At 40.8% G+C, this 16,181-nt stretch overlaps 1 long non-coding RNA gene across 2 annotated transcripts; it reads left to right on the top strand.

The window, feature by feature from the left end:
- Positions 1 to 683: 683 nt before the first annotated feature.
- LOC309707839 lies at positions 684 to 14,507 on the top strand. Of its 2 annotated transcripts, none has more exons than XR_014277084.1 (4): positions 684 to 705; positions 12,522 to 12,622; positions 13,349 to 13,437; positions 13,626 to 14,507. It is a non-coding gene; the product is annotated as an uncharacterized lncRNA (long non-coding RNA). The 2 variants fall into 2 exon arrangements; XR_014277085.1 differs by having other exon boundaries at positions 12,522 to 12,626.
- The last annotated feature ends 1,674 nt before the right edge of the window (positions 14,508 to 16,181 follow it).

The raw sequence follows: 16,181 nt of genomic DNA, 5'->3' as shown, positions 1-16,181 counted from the left end.
TAGTGTGCAGCGGTCACCAACTTTTTGCAGTGTCAATTACAATGACCTCTGAAACTTAATTTGGCCTTCAGATTAGCTCAAGCAGTTGCCAGGAGAATGGTACTTGTCTGATTGCATTTTGTCAAATGTAAAGTTTGGTGGAGGGGGACAGAGGTGTGGACTCGAGTCACATGACTTGGACTCGAGTCAGACTCGAGTCATTAATTTTATGACTTTAGACTTGACTTGAAAAAATGTTCTAAGACTTGTGACTTGACTTGGACTTTTACACCAATGACTTGGGACTTGAATTGGACTTGAACCGGTTTACTTGAAAAGACTTGATATTTTACCCCAAATATAAAATTTAACATGCATATTATATAGAGATTGAAAATGTGACGTCATTCACGGGTAGAACCGCAAAGGATTCTGGGAACTCGTGGCAAGCGGTACTAGCGCACGCAGGCTTTCAATTAAAATCAGTTACACAGCGATAAAAAGAAACACAAAAATGGCAAGAAGCTGTTGTATTATTAACTGCAATAGCCGGTCGCATGACAGCCACGGGAAGCCGACGGGTAAAGAGATCGGTTGTTATCGGATTACGTCGTTGAAGAGAAATTGTTCTAGCCATGTTTCCGAAGTAACAAAGACGGGACGGATGGCCTGGATTGCAGCCATTCAAAGACCAAATATAACGTCCCAGAACCCTCCAGCTCACAGGTTAGTCTGCTCCAAGCATTTACACGAAGGTCAGTGTTTTTTAGTAGTTAATACGTCATTTTCATAACATAATTAGTGATATAGGTTACAAGCAAGTCTGGCGCTGAACAGAAATTGTCGCGCTATGCTCCTTTATTTATTGTGCATAAATAGTAAATTGTCCTGACACAATATTGCGTTTCGCTTCTGTTATTATGGTACATTGACAAAAACATATACTTTTATTCACAGGATAAAACAGGTTTTTTGTATCACTAATTGCCCAGTACGATTACAGCATACAGTATTATTGTCACTGCTACATTTCTGTGATGGGTACCAGAAATTATTTCCACTACTAATTAATTACCGTTGAGCTCAAAGGTCCTATTAATAAACGGTTAAGGAATGTGTATTTATGACGACAATTTGTGAGACTGGTAAACTTATGATACATACGATGGTCTTTACTTTCTACACAGTGCATTTCAAGGTCCTGTACCCATCCGTCGGTAAACTGTACCTGGGCTTGTTGCAGTGACCTGAAGTTACTAAACTTCATGAGTGTATGCACTCACTCCAAGAACCGTATGATTATAAATATGCTAAGATGAGATAGCTGACTTCATCTAACTAGCAAATGTTGTACAGGCTACGTTGGAGATACAGTTTTTTTTAATGTGTATGATATTTTTGTCATGCGATTTTAAAGCCGGTCCTACAACCGCATCCAAGAATAACATGCAGCTTATCTCAGAACTGTCGGTGAAAATTATTCTTGGAGCTAGGTTTAATTGAGCTGCATTTTAAAGAGGTGCAATTTCACAATTTGTGTATATTTTCTAAGTTCACTATTTTGTCATGTGTTGAGAAAAACACAGATTTAAAAACTACATGGTCTAATATTTACTTTTAGCATATAACTGCAACATTATTTTTTCGTTTTTTTTTTTAAAGACTCGAAAGGACTTTAAATTCAAAGTTTCAGACTTGTGACTTGACTCGGACTTTTACACCAGTGACTTGAGACTCGACTCTGACTTGCCTGACATTACTTGAGACTTGACTTGAGACTTGAGGATAAAGACTTGAGACTTACTTGAGACTTGCAAAACAATGACTTGGTCCCACCTCTGGAGGGGGAAATTGACTATGTGCACGTTAGCATATGCTACTTCCGGTGCGGAAACTCCCGTGGGGAGCTTTGTTTCCAGTGTCCTATTCACACCTTGTTTACAGTCCAAAACAAGTTAAGCAAATGAATGAATCAAGCGGCGATTTACATTTCTATAGATGTCTTGGGCATTTACCGAATATATCTGTAAATGATGTTCATCGACTTGTCGATATTTCTCCCCCGCGCCTCAGAGCAAAAGAGAAAAGGGATTCAAATGTTATATTTCTCAGCTGTCCCTCGTTTATCGCGGGCGTTATGTTCTAAAAATAACCAGCGATAGGTGAAATCAAGTAGCCAATTTTATTTTTTGACGGTGCAAAACGTTTCGTGGACATCGTGGACATACAGTACTGCACTGCAGAGTCACACTGCTAGCGATCGATGCAGCGATTCTGTACTGTACAGGAGAGACGTCACGGAGGAGATCGTCTGCAGCGATCAGGACGCAGGACACAATGTGACGTAAAAAAAAAGCATGCAAACTTGCACTAAAAAATCTGCGAAACAGCAAGGTGAAAGGTAAACCGCGTTATAGCGAGGGACCACTGTAATTTTTAAGGTATGTCACAACATACCCTTCGTAAATACTAATGTATAGAAACCCTTACCAGCAATCATTCATTTTTTGTGTGGCTTTTTTCACGGTTTGTTAACATGCTGTGTAGGTGTGTACTTGACTAGCTGATATCGACAATAACGGGGAAACATCTGGTTTGACTTCACCTGTAGTTTGAATGCTGAACATTTGCCTGTTTAAATCATAATAACTGTCACTATACAGAGATGTTCTTCTGAATGTGGACGATGTGTCTTCTGATTTTTGTAATGCAGTTCTGCTTGTGTTGAGTGATGTAAGCAACTGATCGATCTAAACTTTTTAAAGGTCAAAATTGATCATTAGATTTTTTTATGACACAACAGCAGTCAGTGTTCCCACCTTCTCCTCTTTGTAACTTAACGTGATCTTTCCGTTTTCGAGTTTTGGACATGATTTTGGAGTATATCTTCGCAGTAGCGATTGACCGCAAAGTAAAGCTACCGGAAATGTACAACCCCACGCTCTCTATTTAGACCCAAACCAAACAGTATTGTTTGACTGATGGCCCTTAACATAAAGACTTGTTTCGGACTTTACGTTTCCCAATTTTGCTTTAAGTTATAAAGTTATTTTGTTATTTACATGTGGCCTAATAATTATCCTTATTGCTGTTTTAGAGAGGAGCGGTGCTTCAAAGAATAGTTGGAAATTTCTGTCAGAATCTGCAGATTATACAGTACAAATAAAATGTTCACGTTTCTCCAACGTTGTCTTCCCAACAGTTTCACTAACATCTACATTGGATGGCCAGTAAGCGTTCACGATGTCTTCTCCGGCGCTGATAATTGGTGTCTGTCTTGTGTCAGTAACGTAAAAGACAGATTTAATGCGACATGACCATTCAAACAGCAGTCGCTTTCTAAAACATCAGATATGTATCGGATTCAGTACCACATACGAAAATGACCTGGATCAGATTGTAAAATAACGGATTTGTGCTGTTCACACCGTCATACCATGTCATACCATAATCGGATATGTAACATGTTTTGTATCGTACGTTTTGAACAAAACAAGAATTAATGAAAAGTTTGTTTTAAAGTTGGTGTAAACAGCATTGGAAGGGCATGATCATACAGGAATTTGCACTGAGCTGACTAAAAAATATATGCTTGAACATACCAGTTTTAATACATACTGGAGCTGTGTGAGTCACAAAGGGAATAGAGATGAGAAAGAAGGAAAGAAAAACTAGAGGAGCTGATCGGAATGAAAGGTTCATTTGCCCGGTTTTTCATTTTAAGATCACATGTAAAATGCATATTTAAAAAATGAATCACAAGTACACTAAAGTAAGAAGCTGTAGCCCCTGAACCTCCACACTGTAGTATGTCACTGTGTTATATGAGTACTGCACATGTGTCTGTATAAATGTGTGTGGCTTCATACCTGAGAGGGCTAAGCCGTTAATGAATGCCTTTGTTTGAGTTAATGAGGACCAAAGTAGTTAAAAGGTTTAACAGACATTTGCTGTAATTGATAATTAGACCATACTGTAGCAGTTATTTAGAGATTATTTAACCCTGTGTTTGTGTGTGTTAGTAAGAGTATTTGAGTCTTCAAAACATATGAATGTTTGTTTTGATTATTCTATCTATAGAAAAGAGTGTGACTGTGATGTGGTTTCATTTTATGCTGTGAGGATTACAATGAAGAGTGTTTTCAGCTCTATCGGTTTCTTTTTTCCTCTGAAAGTTGAGCTGAGATATGACTTCTTCGTTCATGTGTCATACTTTACAGCTTGTGACCAGGCCAATCCATTCATATCAATGCACTGTAGAGATTAACATTCCTATTTATGTAGACACATGCACACGTAAGTTCTCTGTAGGGCTGCCACAAACGATTATTTTGATAGTCGACTAGTCACCGATTATTTTTGCGATTAGTCGACTAATCAGATCATCATCCATTGGACGTACAGCTTATTGCACCAGCAGCATCTGGTCTTATATAACTATCATTAGCTTACAGCTTGAAGTGTTTGTGCTAACTAAAAATAAAGACAAGATGGTAGTTTATTAATTTTTAATGAAATTTGCAGATTGTTTCGGTGAAGTTTAATAAACTCCTTGCTTTCTAAAATATAACAGGACACCGGAGTATATTCTCCAGCGTCTCACACTTCTGATAATCAGCTGTCTGCTTGACAGTTTTAGCTGTGCAAAAACTATAACTTTAATCTCAGCCAAACCGATTTACTCAGGAACAAATAAAATACTAAAGAAAGCCAAACAATAACATTTTTAAGTTATCTAAGTGACTTATATATATGTTTAACCTGACTAGCGAAAGACGGCGGTGGGTTTGAAAACGATTTGCCGGGAGTCCGGTGTTCTCACGGCTCTAGTTAGCCTTGCCCCCGCCTAGCTAACGAGCTAGTGGGTAACAGACGTCTCCGAAAACGTCGGAGCGCTTTTGAAAATATGTGGTGTCTTGATAAACTGAGCAGATATTTGAGGTTTACACAGCTACATTCTCGCCTGAAAATATGTTAAACGTTTATTTTGTGACCAAGAAAGAATAATAAGAGTAAAGTTAAAACTAACTAGCTGCCGCCATTGTTGACAACTGCGCTGGGCTGCGCTATGAATTCTGGGACACAGCTTCTTCTTCTTCGGGGTTTAACGGCAGCTGGCATCCTTGTACATGCAGTGCTGCCATCTTCTGTTTCAGTCCGTTATTACACTCTTAAATCCTACTACTCATTCCTGCGTCCTTTGTGATCTTACAAAGCTTCAAACGATGCGTCGACTATTAAATTAGTCGTCGACGATTTTAATAGTCGACATAATCGTGACTAGTCGACTAATCGTGGCAGCCCTAGTTCTCTGTAGTGCAAAATTAAGTAAATAAACCATGTTAGCGGCCACAGAATTTGCAAGTATCATCAGCATTAACTGTATCCTCCTTTGATCTCCTTATTTCACTTTCTTTCGGATCATACCACTCACTTCTCTAAATAAAGTCACACAGTACTGCATGAAGAACCACATCAACAAAACAAATGTAAAGGAGGTTTATACAAAAAAGCCCCATAAATGAATACAAGCTCACACAAACAGTTCATCAGACAGACAAGTACAAATTTGCACAAATACACACACAGTTAAACATGTTTAACTGCAGTAATAAGGCCACAGGGCAGTTCCTTCTGCTCACAGGAGAAGTGTGAGGAAATGGAAGAAGGCAGAGGAGGGAAAATAGGTTTGTGCAAACAATCTGTGCTGCTGTTCCCATACATTTATTTATGTACTATGTGGGGTTCATTTCACTCATATATCATTTGTTTTCCTAAGTGTGCATTTGCATAAAGCCTTGAGCAAGGCAAGGGCGTGAATTAAAGCAAAGAGTAGAGGGAATAAGATTGAGAGCATCACAATACACACATTGATCCACCAAACATTTCTTCCTTTCCATCCTGTAGCATCTTCATAGACACATTTATAAACACATTTACACACCAACACATTCACAGTATGCACAGTATATCATCTTGATGTGGATCATACTGAGGTTAACCTATAGATTGAGAAACTGAAAAATAGATGAATATGAAAAAATGATAAATGGTAATAAATTATTCTGTCTTTTCTCTGTAGCACTTTGCCTGTTGTAGCAACTGTCTGTTATATACAGGCTACATTTTTTAATCAAAGTTTTATGGCTTTGACCTTGCTTTTACAATGATTTACTTCTTTGTTTGAGTTAACTAATTTCCCCTTGTGGGACAATAAAGAAATTGAATTGAATTGAATTGAATTAATTTCAGGTCTTCAATTGCTTGCTCATGAAAAGATAACAAAATTAATTGCATTCTATATAATCTCATGAAACAATAACTGACCTCTTTGCCCTCAATGCCAAGTGAAACGTCTGGAGAAAAGCAGGCACCACTCATCGTCTGGCCAACAACATTCCTACAGTGAAGCATGGCGGTGGCATCATCATGATGTTGGGATGTTTTTTGGCAAAAGGAACTGGGAGACTTTTCAGGATCAGGGAAAGATGAATGCAACAATGTACAGGTCAGTGGGTTTCTGTCAGAACAAGCAAGGCAAGTACTGCTTGCTTTGTCAAATCTAAAAACTGACATAAACTAAAATGTACTAAAGTAAAGTGATCTGTCTCCTTTTATTTCAGACAGCACAATCATGAAACTGCTCACCTTTTCACATCCATCCTTGACATACTGCCACAGTGGGCTATCGTTGCTAAAACCTGTACTTGTTTTCTACTTAAAGGAAATCATAGCTTTCACTGTTTTACAGGTGTGTCCATCTCCTGTTAACAATGACTTGAACTGAGCAAATTGAGAGGCCAGCAGTGTTTGTCTGGTGGTTTTGCACACTGTCGATGAAGCACTAGTAAACTGACAGGAGAGCAGTGTGTGAGGCAAGCTGCCGTTGGCTCACCTGCTCTGAGATCCGTTACAATTTGTTCCTTGTGTAAAAAAACAGCTAGCATTAGCAGAAAAAAGGCTCCAGTCATTTATCATCAAAACAGATGAGCTTCTATTTGCTAACTACCTTGAACAACATGTGTGAACTAGAATAATGGTGCATGGAAAACGTTTTAATAACTAACTTATTATCATGATGCATGCTCAATCATTAAGGTAAGAAAATCCAAAAAACTGTTCATCTGAAGTAGGATTTTAATCCGGAGAAATGTTTTTGTCACAAAAAAAAAACATTTTTCCCAACGTTTTTACAACCTACTACAATATGGAAAGCTTAGCGCATGATTTAGCCTCAGAGGACAACCGCTAATATTTCGGGGCCAGTGAATATTCTGGGGCCAAGATGTCCTCTACACGTTCACTGTTTAAAAAATTCAAGCTAAAAGAAACTAATAAAAATATTTTGACAATAGCTGACGGCTGTGTGATTGTTTGCCAGTGCATGAAAAACTTCTGTTTTTCACACTCACTGGAATGATAGGTGCACTGCAATGTACCTATCATGTCTGAGCAGGTGATAAATCAGTACTACTTGGGAAATAAAAGCATATTACAGTTGAGCCCAACTTTTATGGTCAGTCCTTGAGGATGAGTGAAATTAAGTCATACAGTTTGTTAATGAAAAAGATCAACACAAACATTGCAATAAGTTATTGCCTCAACAGCCATGTTAATTATTTGGATAATAGTGGCTAAGTGCATCTGCAATAATTGCAGTGGCATGACTGAGAAAAACACTGTTTTTTGTTTGCATGAACCTATCCAAGTTAAACTCAGGGAGTTAGCACTCACATGTTCTTCTCCTTGCATGTTCTCATTAGTTCTTTTGAACTGAAAAGAGGTAATTTGTGAGCTCATGAGGCTAGCTTTGAAGCCTGATCTCACTGGCAAAAATGGCAAATAGAAATGTGCTTGAGGATATTTTTCACTTTCCTAGTATACGGTGAGTTAATTAATCCACATATGCACCTTGAGAAAACATCTCTCTAGTACAGATTGCCATCTAAGACAGATTTATTGTTTTACCATGTATCCTAGTTTATAGCATATGTTTTTGTGGCTACAGCATGTGTGACTGTATTGACAACATTGTGTATGTATATGAATGTACCCTCTGTTTTTCTCTTGAAAGAGCAAGTTGAGTTGAGACAAATGCCAGCTCTTGTAACTGGTTGCCCAGTTGGCTGTAGCCTTAACCACAGTGGTTATAACTGTTAAAAGCATTCATATTTTCTCCATAACATAGAAGTGAATTTTCATGTATTTTCTATAATGTCAATGTTAGTTGAGCTAATGGAAAAAGCTTCACTGCTGGAAATCTTGTCCACACATCTTGCCACCTCGTTTATTAGTCCAGGAATTATTTCAATATTTACTGCCACTGCTAAAATCTATTTTATACCTGATGCAGTGTTGCTAATATACTATTTAACACATCTTAATTCATATTAAGCACGTCGTGTTTGAATTCCACTGGTTTTGAGTGTCAACAGTGTTCACAGCTCTGAAATGCAGCAACTGGCTTGCATTAACCCAGCAGATTCTTACTCAATTCAACAAGTTTAACATCAGCTTGAGGCTTAGGTCATTGAATAAACCAAACAACATTCATATAGTTTTACCATGTTTATTATCCTTTTTTCATCAGCCTGACCAACACAATTCCACTTGACCGAAAGGGAGCTGTACAAGTTTTGCTGTTTGTGCAGTTTTTATTGGTCATCAGCAAACGATAAAACCTGCTGTCAAAGTCAAACACATTTTCTTTCTCAAAACGACTTTGTGGCTTGTTAAAATGTATGATTAACTTGATGCTTGTGTTTCTTTTGTGCTATTTTCCCCTTACAATGCTCACTGTGGGATGACATGATGCACACATGCTCGGGGGGAGAAAATACACCCACACAAAGATCACAAGATAAGGCCTTTATTCTGGACTACATTGTGAGGCCTTGTAGAGACAGGAGAGTTCCATTAGCCAAAGCAGCCGAGCATGGCCACTGCTGGCTCATCACTATCTGCCACCCTATCTAGTCACAAGTCTGGAGAGAGAGTGAAAAGGAGAGGAAGGGTGAGGTGCACAGACAATGAAAGCAAGGGAAGAAAAACAGCAGTGATAGAAGACATTCTAAGGAGCGAACATAGAGGGAGGGAGAGAAGAGAAAAGAGATGGAAATAAATCAGTGAATATCACTTCACACATCACAGTCTATTTGGTCAGCAGATGATTAGTCAGCATACATGGTACAAAAGAGCTGAGGGACCAATATATGTACCATTAAAGCAGTAGTTTAATGTTTCAGTGTGATTTACGAAGGTTTAAATAGCATATCATTCCCCAGTTACTCACCATATTGTTAACAATACATCAATGCTACTGCGCTCTTATTGGAATCTAACTAGACATATAGAACAATTACTCACAATGCTACTGGGCTTATTCTCAGGATGCTCATCATGCTGAAGTTGATTACGTTAGAGAATGTGTTTGCCTGATTGTTTGTCCATCTGCTTCCAAAACAATTAGGCACATGCCTTGGTTTTCTCTACTCTTCTCTCTTGTATTCTCCTCTCCCTCTGTGTTTGGTATCCTCCTGGGAGCTAACTTCTCTACTTCACTCCCCTTTCTCTCCCTCTCCTCCTCTCCTTTAATTCCCAGCCCGCAGAACACTGAGGAAAGTGCTGATGAACAATTAAACATGGTCCTTCCCATGGGAGGCAAGGTCACTTCTGCTTGTGGGGCTGTGTGTGTATGAGATTGCATGGGAAATGCAAAGTGTGTGTTTGTGTGTGTTTGAGAGAGAGAGAGAGAGAGAGAGAGAGAGAGATAAAAAGGTGGATGCTTGGCAGAGGTACAGACACTGTGTATCCCAGTAATGCTGAGTAATGTTATATAGTTTGATGAAGAGGGGGAGCACAGATATCACAGCAAAATGTGTAATTTCTATGATGCTCCACGGTGAATAACATAGTGTTTTTACAGTTATGGCATTATCAGGTTGGAAATATTCTAAGAATACCACCTTTGCAAGCTTTTAAAATAATTAATGAAGATTTGTGTTGTAGTTAATCTTGTTAAATGGTCTATTTTACCCCAAAGCATGATCTTGCTGGTGGTGGTGGTGGTGGGGGTGTGTGGGGGGTTATATACAAAAAGATGTATATATGTACGCACAATAACCATATGGAAGTTGGCTGTAGAGGCTTCACTGGAAAATCTACCAAACAATGAGTAAGGGTTGTGGAGGAGTTCAAGTATCTCGGGGTCTTGTTCGCGAGTGATGGGAGAAGGGAGCCGGAGATCGACAGACGGATTGGGGCTGCAGCTGCAGTAATGCAGACGCTGCACCGGTCCGTCGTGGTGAAGAGGGAGCTGAGTGTAAAAGCGAAGCTCTCAATTTACCGGTCGATCTACGTCCCTACCCTCACCTATGGCCACGAGCTGTGGGTAGTGACCGAAAGAACGAGATCGCGGATACAAGCGGCAGAAATGAGCTTCCTCCGAAGGGTGGCTGGCCTCTCCCTTAGAGATAGGGTGAGAAGTTCGGCCATCTGGGAGGGGCTCAGAGTAGAGCAGCTGCTGCTCCACATCGAAAGGAGCCAGCTGAGGTGGTTCGGGCATCTGACAAGAATGCCCTCTGGGCGCCTCCTGGGTGAGGTGTTCCAGGCATGTCCCACCGGGAGGAGGCCCCGGGGCAGACCCAGGACACGCTGGAGAGATTATATCTCTCGGCTGGCCTGGGAACGCCTTGGTATTCCCCCGGATAAGCTGGAGGAGGTGGCTGGGGAGAGGGAGGTCTGGGCCTCTTTGCTTAGGCTGCTGCCCCCGCGACCCGGCCTCGGATAAAGCGGATGAAGATGGATGGATGGATGGATGGAATCCCACGAATATGTGCTGCCTTTGGCATGTATCTGATGCAGCTTTATTTTCTTTTATTATTAGTAGTATTTTGGCATGGCTTCAAATTTGTGCATGATCCGAGCAGAGGGTAAAAATTTTGTAGTCCAGGAGGTAATAACAAAGAGAGTCGACAACCTACCAAAGCACTCTTTCTCCACAGTGGTATACCGGCCTTCTTGATCTGACAATTTCCAGTTAATGTACACAATTGGGCGGTCAACCCAACTTGCCTACTTGGACAAAACTGCCCTCTGTTGCAGAATGAAAGGGAGGGAAAAGTTAGGTGTGTGGAGCAGGGATTATCCACATGCCTAAAGCATTCTTTATCTGCACAAGCACTGCCAGGACACTGCCATTTCTGTGTTGCAAGTATCACAGTAGTTCCTGGCATCAGATCTGAAGCACCTTATTGGTTGAGGTTAGTCAGGGGGCCGGTCAGGTCCACAAAGTTCGGGCACGAACCGGTGGTAACAGTCAGCCATCCAGCCCCAAGAATCGCCTCACCTCTTTCTTGGTCTGGTTGTTCTGAACTAAGTTGATAATTCTATATGAATAATTTGTAATACTCTGAGAAAACATGTCTGTATATCAATAAATATTGCCCAAACTGGGCAAGTAGCTCGAACAGATCCCAAGAACGACTTCCAAGATCATTGCCTAGAAGATCGTTGTCTCATAGAAATAGAAAGATAGTGTGCAGGACCCTCAAGCTCCTAGACCTCTGGTAAAGGACCTGACCCAACCGGTCGCAGCAGATGGCCGCCTCTCCCTGAGCCTGGTTCTGCCGGAGGTTTCTTCCTGTTAAAAGGGAGTTTTTCCTTCCCACTGTCGCCAAAGCGCTTGCTCATAGGGGGTCATATGATTGTTGGGTTTTTCTCTGTATCTATGAAGCGCCTTGAGGCAACTTATGTTGTGATTTGGCGCTATATAAATAAAATTGAATTGAATTGAATTGAATTGAAATTGAAGGATACCGTATTTTTCAGACCACAAGGCACACCGGATTATAAGGAGCAACTTTTGATGAACGGGTCTGTTTTCATACATAAGGCACACCGGATTATAAGGTGCATTAAGCGAAACAAAACAGTCAGATAAGTCAAACTTTACTCAACTCATTCTTCTTGCTTACTACACTTCCCTACCATTGATTCATTAATGTTGAATTCTCTGGCAGCTGCTCTATTCCCATGTTGTTGCAGTATATTAATGACTAACCTTGTCGTATTGTGGATGGATTATCTCAGTTGTTCTCCTGACTGAAGTTTGGTCCGTTTATAGCATCCTGCCATGCTATTGCATTAGTCCCTAACCATCGGGAACCCTCACGTTAACTTTTATGGAGTGGAAAAAAGTTAGCATTCATCCTCCAGCTTCACTGTGTTTATGTTATGCTAACATAGCTGTGAGCTAGCGATCACGGAGCACATCATTATATACCAGCTAGTCCAACTTCACTAACCCTACAAAAGTCACTGCTGTTTAGTTTTCTGTCTTCATTTATGTTGAAAGTGATAGCAGAGCTCTACGTTTTTTTGTTTTTTTTCAAAAATCTCTTAGTCAGAACATGCTATATCATGTTTAGGTGGAAACTACACAGGAAAATGGAGAGAGTAATTTCTCCAGAGTTAACATTATTTTCCTCTAAAAGAGTCATTTTCACTCATTTTGGATTGTACTCATTTCGATTGGCCGCCAGAGTTGGAGCAAAAAAACAGAGGAAATTCCATTGGAGTAATATGGCATGACCACGCCCACTATCCCACAGTGGAACAGAGACAACTGTCAGCGGTGAGCCACGTAAGTGAGTAAAGTGCTCAATAATGATTGAATTTAGGATAAAATGGGGGATTTCTGTTTATCTGAAAGGTCTGTAAGTAACATTACAGCTTGAGAGTTTGTGGGTCTTACATGCTGCATAATTGGCAAGGTTGATGCTTACCTTAGCTTCTGCTAAATTAATGTTGTTAGACTCACAGACAGCATTAAGGTATATATCACTAAACTAAGTTTAGCATTGTTCAATAGCTGCTTTAGGTAGTATAATTGACCAGAGTAGTGTGTTTTTAGCAAATCCAGTGCACCAATGTTTTATCCAAAAAGGTCGGTGAGCACATGTGTTTTACTCCAAACTGAGTCATGAAAATTGACTTTTTTACCTGATGTTCTGTTAGTAATATGTGTGTTTTATCGAGGATTGACGTTTGTGGATGTTTCACCTGTTCAGTTAGAAAGCACGTGTGGTTTACTCTAAATTGAGTCACATACACGACTGTTTTCGCCTGATCTTTGGTTAGGAGCATGTGTGTTTAATGGAGTGAATCTTGTATGTGTACTGCTGTTAGTTTAGCAAGCACGTGTGTTTTACTCAAATTGAAAAACATACATGGTTGCAGTCTGCACAAGTGTGCAGTTTTAGATGTTTCTTAAGCCCTATGTGTTTTGTGTGTGCCTGTGTTTTGTTCAATTTTGTAAGTATTTGTAGTAAATCTAATTATTTAAAAATATCCTTTTCATTTCATGAAGGATGCAAGCTGTGCGTGTGAAGTGCAGAGAACAACAGAAGTACATCAGTTTTGAGGGCCAGCTGACCTACAGATCATATTTGGAATGCGGTGAGTAAAAAACGTCAACATTTCCTGCGTGTTTCATAGTGTGAATCAGTCAAGCTTTGGGGATGATGTTATAATAGCTGCTATACCAACTGTTTAGGTTTATTTTGCTCAATTTATTTAATTTCACTTTCTTTGCCTTGTTCTGGTGTTTATTTCAAATGTATAATGCAATTTTATTATGTTCACAGTTGCCAAGAAGTTCAACATCCCGAACATATGGCTTCTCTAAGATACTTGATCCAATTGTGAATCATATGAAAATCCTGGAGGGGATGGAATTACGATTGCCCTGTATGATGACCCAGTACATGGAACTATTGACCAAGTTACTACTGACAACCTTGGTCTTCACTGTCTGTTTGGTTTTCTAGAATCATTTAGTGCCAGATATTGTTGCTACTTTTGTCTTGCTGAGAAAGAGGACTTTCAGAAAGAGTTTACAGAGGATTCACCCAAGATAATCATGCGAACTCAAGCACTTCATACTGAACATTGCCAAAAAATGGAGGCAAATCCCAGACTGCCTTATGTGATGGGTGTTAAACAGTTTTGGATTCTAAACTCATTGCAGTGCTTCAATACATGTGAAAATTTCTCTGTTGATATTATGCACAATATCTTGGAGGGAGTCACACAATATGAAATAAAACTGATTATGTTACATGCAATAGATCAGTATACAACATCAAAAGAAGTGGACATGAGAATTAAGAGCTTTAACTGTGGCTAAATGGAACAAAACAACAAGCCACCTAAAGTGAAGTTGGGAAAGGACTCAAATGACTTGGAGTTAAATGGCATCCAGTCCTGGTGTTTACATCGGCATCTACTACTCATCTTTGGAGACTTAGTTTGTCCAAACAATCAGCACTGGTATTTGCTACTGCTGTTGTTTCAAATAGTGAATATTGTATTTTCAGCAGTGTTATCAACAGGTATCACTATTTTCTTGAAACACTTGATCGCCAAACACCACAGATTATTCAAAGGTTTATTTCCACACAAGAAGCTGCTACCAAAGCATCATTTCATGATGCATTATCCTACATGTATACTTAAAACAGGACCACTTTTGCATAGCTGGTGCATACGCAATGAAGCAAAACGCAGCTTCTTTAAAAAAACAATTGAAAAGTTTCAAAAATGTAATTAAAACATTGGCAACAAAACATCAAAGTCCTATTGCTTTCAGTTGGCAGACATTTGACCCCAAGAGACTGACCACTGGACTAGGTAAAATGCTTTCTTGAAATGCATTGGACTGGGGCTGTGAGATGGCAGAGACTCTTCAGCTACCAATCAACACCAAGGTGTTAAATGTTAGCTGGGCAAAACACCATGGAAATATTTATTGTGAAGATTTAGTTGTTTGTATAAAAGTCCATTGTGAAATGCCAAGTTCTACCATGTTGTTGTGAAGGATGAGAGGTTATTGTTGATTACTTTTGCACTGCAAACAGCGTGTCTCAATGAGCATTTCAATGATTTTCAAGTTCTGTGTAAAAGAGACAGACCTCATGTAATTCATGCCAAAGAGCTTTTCTGTTATAAAGCATTCGATTCACAGGTGTCATAAAGTCATGGTGATTCCAGTTTTTATATTGTACCATACTGTTTCCTCTGAACAATAAAGGTAGCTGCTAAAACAAAAATATATTTTTCTGGTTTATTTATTCCATCCATCCATCCATCTTCATCCGCTTTGTCTGGGTCGCGGGGGCAGCAGCCTAAGCAAAGAGGCCCAGACCTCCCTCTCCCCAGCCCCCTCCTCCAGCTTATCCGGGGGAATACCAAGGCGTTCCCAGGCCAGCCGAGAGATATAATCTCTCCAGCGTGTCCTGGGTCTGCCCCGGGGCCTCCTCCCGGTGGGACATGCCTGGAACACCTCACCCAGGAGGCGCCCAGGGGGCATCTTTGTCAGATGCCCGAACCACCTCAGCTGGCTCCTTTCGATGTGGAGCAGCAGCTGCTCTACTCTGAGCCCCTCCCGGATGGCCGAACTTCTCACCCTATCTCTAAGGGAGAGGCCAGCCACCCTTCGGAGGAAGCTCATTTCTGCCGCTTGTATCCGCGATCTCGTTCTTTCGGTCACTACCCACAGCTCGTGGCCATAGGTGAGGGTAGGGACGTAGATCGACCGGTAAATTGAGAGCTTCGCTTTTACACTCAGCTCCCTCTTCACCACGACGGACCGGTGCAGCGTCCGCATTACTGCAGCTGCAGCCCCAATCCGTCTGTCGATCTCCGGCTCCCTTCTCCCATCACTCGCGAACAAGACCCCGGGATACTTGAACTCCTCCACTTGGGGCAGGAACTCATCCCCGACCCGGAGTGGGCACTCCACCCTTTTCCGGCTGAGAACCATAGCCTCAGATTTGGAGGTGCTGATCCTCATTCCCGCTGCTTCGCACTCGGCTGCGAACCGTTCCAGTGCGAGCTGGAGGCCCTCACCCGATGAAGCCAACAGAACCACATCATCTGCAAAAATCAGAGATGAGATTCTGAGGCCACCAAAGCGAAAGCCCTCCGCCACTTGGCTGCGCCTAGAAATCCTGTCCATAAAAATTATGAACAGAACCGGAGACAAAGGGCAGCCCTGGCGGAGCCCATCACCCACCAGGAACGAGTCCGACTTATTGCCGGCAATGCGAACCAAGCTCTTGCAACGGTTGTATAGGGATCGAATGGCCCGTAGCAATGGGCCAGACACCCCATATTCCCGCAACACCTCCCACAGGACACCC

Source organism: Aulonocara stuartgranti, assembly GCF_965226115.1.
Source record: "Aulonocara stuartgranti genome assembly, chromosome: 6".
Classification (NCBI taxonomy): Eukaryota; Metazoa; Chordata; class Actinopteri; order Cichliformes; family Cichlidae; genus Aulonocara; species Aulonocara stuartgranti.
Note: the sequence above shows the minus strand (reverse complement) of the source record. Positions and strands in the feature narration are given on the sequence as shown.